Genomic DNA, 5,277 nt, shown 5'->3' with positions numbered 1-5,277 from the left:
CTAAGGTCCAACAAACTCTATTATGGACTTCTTCTTTTTGCTACAAGCTCACGAATCCTGTTAGAATTCATATTTTGAGAAGTACAACAATATATTACTTATCGTTACATACTAGAAAACATGCAACTTTTCCGAAGAATTTTTTATACTCTGTAGATAACAAATGGGAGAAGCATCTAATGATTAATCCAAATGATGTGTTAGGATCAAGTAAAAAGCAACATGTTTTAACTTTTATAGTTGAAACTTGAAATCTGGGAAGGATTTTTTTAATCAAAAATCTTCTTGACTATAAAAACAAGCAATGAACACTTTGCAATAAAAGACATCCACATTGGGATTATTTATTCATGGAATCATGAACCCCAGTGGATATTAATCTTTGCTACATTTCCATTGTGCTAAGAAAGAAGCCAACTTAAATAAATCATAAATGCAAAGATAACCTTGTTTTACCACTAGTTGGGCCACTTCACATCTGCCAATCTATTTGGGTGAAAGACCTTCAACAATTTTCTTTAGTGGAGCTCTAATAAGTTTTATAAACTCCTTAAAGTAGATCAAGAGCTACTTGAAGATTCACAATTTTGCCATCCCACTCAAATTTGTTATGACTTGACATAAAGCTTAACAAGCACTGATAAGTCGCAATTAAAAAGACAAAATGCTATTTCATGTATAACTTCATACAACTACATGTGCAAAGTAGCATTTAGTCAGGCTATGGACAATCTTAATTTAGCTCCTTTGCTGAATTGTCTGAATAATGTACGCCTGCAACTAAAATGAGAAACTAACTCTCCAAAGAAGGCTGCAGGCATAGGAATGCGGTAGCCTGCATATAATCCCAGCCATAGATTTGTCTATCGATTATATCAGAGCAAGCATTCAATAATGACCTAGAGATATAAAATGTTCAATCACAATCTAGAGGTACAAACAATTGGACCAGAGATACAAATATTTGGATAGACTTGTTGCTGATTATGAGTGCTCCAAGTTTGTCCTTTCTCTGAACAATAGACAGGTCATCTGATAGGCTAGAGCCTAGATTATAATCAGCATTAAAAACGAACATCCATTAAGAAGGTTGTACTGACATGCGAATATGCAAGTCTATAACGCCATGATTACTGGTCTATTTCCAATCCAGTAACTTCGCTTACCAGCATTTCTTCAAGTCACTATAAAGTCCTTTAGCATACATTCCACTACCATAACCTACTCACATATGCAGAGTTTTAAGTCCCAAGAGGCACATTCACATTTGCTACAATTATGTCTCCACAGTGTTCGATACACCTATTACTTTATATTCTACCCCACATTTATCTCCCAGTTGAACCTACTGGAAAGAAGTAGACTGCATAAGATTTTTATGTGATTAAAATAGAATCAGAACTGGCCTTATCAATCTTGACTACAAGCGTCACAAATGCCCTAGACCAATAAATATTTATATCTAGTTATAAAATCCTTTACAGCAAAAAGAAAAAACAGGACATCTCAATACATGGGAACTTCATAACCAAAAGTTCCACATAAATTACAATCTTGATTAGGTACATGATATTCTAGTTTTATCAGAAGCCCATCATTATGCTACTTCCAAACCAGTTCAGAATATATTCAGTACACACACCTCGGAATTGGAATTCACCAAAACTCCATGTGCATGCTGCAAAACCCACTCAACTGTTCCGAGACACCAAAGAATGTCTGCTCCCATGGGACTCCATTCTCCAGTCCTGCCTCCTCCGCCGGAATCTGTGATGCACCCTCTGGTCTTGTGAAGCACTTTTACCAACTAGCTGCATGTGATCTGCAAACAAAATTATGAGATGATTAACTATACCCAAGCCTAGCATTAGTTCATATAAGACAGAAAGTAGCAGCAATTGCTAGTTAGAAGTATACCCATTTCATGGGAAGTAGAAGTGCAATAAGAAAGTTTGGCCTGATACTCCAAAGGCAGTCATAACTGACATGAAATTGACACGCACATTACACAATATGGTTCCCAATATCAACATCAACTAGAAAGCTGGATATTTGACAATTTTCTCAATAGACCCTCTGCAGGTTATGTGATTGAAAGATAAAAATCGAACATGTGTGCCTATTGGAGGGCATTTTCCTAACCACATAAGGGCTACAACATGAAGAGCGTAGTTCAATAAAAGGAGGGCATGTCAATAAACCTTTCAATTTATTACTTTGTTCACCCAGTTCTCGCAAATTCAAAGAGTACTCTTGGTTTCTCAAAGACAAATTGTAGATTGAAAAGCCCTTTAAACAAAAGACCTGCCCGTCTTAATTTATCTGTGCTTAGGTCTCTGAATTTACAGAAAGAGAGTGATCAGGATATGGACTTTGAAATAATCGAATGCCTGTCAGAGGATACATTTGACATGCAAAGAAGGGTTGCTTCAAATGAAAGGACAGTCTGTTCTTCTAACGTGAATGAAGAGCAATGGTTTATATAATGGCAACAAATCATAACGTAGATACCTACTTATAGCAACAATTCTTACACTTGGGCACTTTTTCTGCTCATCATAACATAGATACCTACTTATAGCAACAATAGATAAAGTCCAGCCAAGGCAGAACACAACTACATCATATGTAAGAAATGGTGAATACAATGTGGTAAAACAGGGGTGTCACTTGGTACTTTTAAATTTTTACTGCAAACTGCAGACTAGGGGAGATTTGTCAAACAAACACCTTAATGATATGGATAGTCTCTCTTGAGATGGGCTACAATTTCAAATCTCCTCTTACTCATTTGACATGAGCCCTAATGTCAAAAGGGCAGTGAAACATTCAAAATTTTAGGAACATAAGATTGCATTAATTCTCACAGGCTGTGGAGAATACAAACACCGTACCTGGCATTCTGGCTGTCCAACGCTTTCAGGAAATTCGCCTTTGCTTGAGGGTTCTGTTGAAAATTGAGTTACATAGACAGAGGGTTTAGTAATAGGGTTGGGTCTTTGGAATATAAACCCATGTCATGATCCATATTTGTCAAGGAGTTGTTGGATTTTCTTTGCAACAGATTTTGCATGTTGTTATGGTTCTTTCAGCAATGTATTGATTATACCAAGATGAAGCATTTGAAAGTCTATAATACTGTTTTGTGTATGGGTAGAAAAAGATTAAGGGGAGATAGTGAATTATGCTCTGAATGTGGTTATATCTAGTGGGGTCTTGAGTGTAAATTGTACACACTACAGAAAATTGCACTTCAAGTGGTGTTCAATATTTATAACATGAACTGTCGCTCATATGTTTAGGCAATATTCGTGTTCGCCTAAGTCACAGGACACGTCCTCCAAGGTCCCGTGTCCCGTATTTTACGTGTCAGACACGAAAACGGCCCTAAAACGTGTCAAAAACGTTTTTCATCGTGTCTGTAAAATGTAAAACGTATTCACCGGTTTTCGTCGTGTCCTGCATCTGGAAAACGCGTATTCCGTTGATAGAAAACGTTGCCTGAATAAGTTACAATTTTTTTTGAAAGAAACAAATAATTTTTGAGTTGGGAAGCTTAATGATCAAGTCTAGGCCCTAGTATTGATATGCTATTCATGGTAATGTTAAATTCTTAAAGTAAAAGTGACATTCTCCTTAATTTTCATTTTCATCATTTTACTTAAATTTTTAACATTACCATGAAATGACTCAAGATGTTTGAGAGTGGTTCTGGCCTCATTGGATTTCATATGGAAAAAGTAGAATTTTAGATTTCATTCAAAATGCAGCAGACTTATTAGTTTTTCAGGATTTCAGGATTGGGAGATTGTAATGTTTACAGGTGACACCACCTGCCCGTGCTACCCTTGCCATCAGTAGAGGACGTGGTCTACCTCCTATAGCTCCTACTTCTAGTTCTTCAACTTCTAGAGCATAACAAACTCCAGTGCCAACTCCACCAACACCAGCATTTACATCTAGAGGGAAAGGGAAAGCTGTGGCATTTTCTCGCAAGAGGGGTAGAGGAAATCAATAGGATTAGACTTTAGTTATTTTCTTATGTGCTTGTAAGTTGTACATGAACAATGAACATTGAATATTCAAGAATCAAGACCAAGCATATCACATTCTAATTTCTAAATAGTAAATTTTGATTCTATTTATTTTTTAAAGTGAACTATGAACTTTGAGAAGTAATTATATTTTAATTTGATTAGATAAGCTGCAACCTGCAATTTAATATGGATAAAAAACTATATTTCGATATATATATATTTATTAAATATATATAAAACGTGTCCCCCGTGCCTGTTTTCAGGTCGTTGCGTTTCGTATTGAATACTCATATTTATGTGTCCTCCGTGTCTCGTGTCCTCGTGTCATGTGACTTAGGTGTTCGCTTATTTGTATAGGGATTTGAAGAATGAATAAGTGGGACTTGATCAATGAGTTGGAGGTTGAGGACCTAGAAAGAATGATAGAGTTTTCGGCAAAAGATTTGACATGGACAGAAGTAGTAGGAGACCAAGTTGCGATTATTCCATATTGTCAACTTGAGGATTTTATAAGTGGAGAGCAATTGAGGGAAAGTGCACCTACTCAATTTGTTGCTAAAACTCGACGAATTAAAGATGCAAAGGATATCAAAAAGACAAATGCTTCAACAAATCTAGAATATGTTGTGTGAGTCTCTCTCTGTGTGTATATATATATATATTATTTTGATTTTAAGTTCACTATGTCAAACATGCATAAATATTTTATTTATTTTTTTATAAATTCTTGATCACCAGATATTGGTGTGCCTATGGTCCAAATCATGTACAAGCCAGCAATGTAGTTGAACCTGGATCTACAACTAAAAAACGTCTTCCACGTCACAACATTAAAGTTGGTTGTCAGTGTCACTTTATTATGCGACGACTTGCTCTTAGACCAAATGATGCTGTTCTAATATATACAACATGCAAACATATTGATGAGAAAAATGTGGTTTGTCATGGAAATGAGGCAAATGACATGCCCAAGAAATTCAATTTTGCGCTGCATTTAACAGAGAATATACGAACCATTGTTGAAGATTTGATTCGTGATGGTTTTAATGCTACGATGATTTGAGAAAAATTTATGTTTGATGTTAGAATATGAAATATGATAAAATATCCTGATTGAAATTGATTATTTTTATTCTACCTCAAGTTTGAATGCACATCCTTGAAAAATAACACAAAATCAAATATCAGTGATAAGACTTTGGGCATAAAGAGAGCATCTTTATTTTTCTATTAGCATAAA

At 35.5% G+C, this 5,277-nt stretch overlaps 1 long non-coding RNA gene across 1 annotated transcript; it reads right to left on the bottom strand.

The window, feature by feature from the left end:
• Positions 1 to 913: 913 nt before the first annotated feature.
• Positions 914 to 1,952, bottom strand: LOC149192445 (uncharacterized). Its single transcript, XR_016254885.1, has 2 exons — positions 1,643 to 1,952; positions 914 to 1,345 (listed from the first exon to the last, which is right to left on the bottom strand). It is a non-coding gene; the product is annotated as an uncharacterized LOC149192445 (long non-coding RNA).
• Between the last annotated feature and the right edge of the window lie 3,325 nt (positions 1,953 to 5,277).

The sequence above is a fragment of the Pinus tabuliformis genome, chromosome 2_2 (genome assembly GCF_031772625.1).
Source record: "Pinus tabuliformis cultivar Carrire ecotype Pingquan chromosome 2_2, CPIR1, whole genome shotgun sequence".
Taxonomy (NCBI): Eukaryota; Viridiplantae; Streptophyta; class Pinopsida; order Pinales; family Pinaceae; genus Pinus; species Pinus tabuliformis.
The sequence above is the reverse complement of the archived record's forward strand: the minus strand, read 5'-3'. Positions and strand labels throughout refer to the sequence as shown.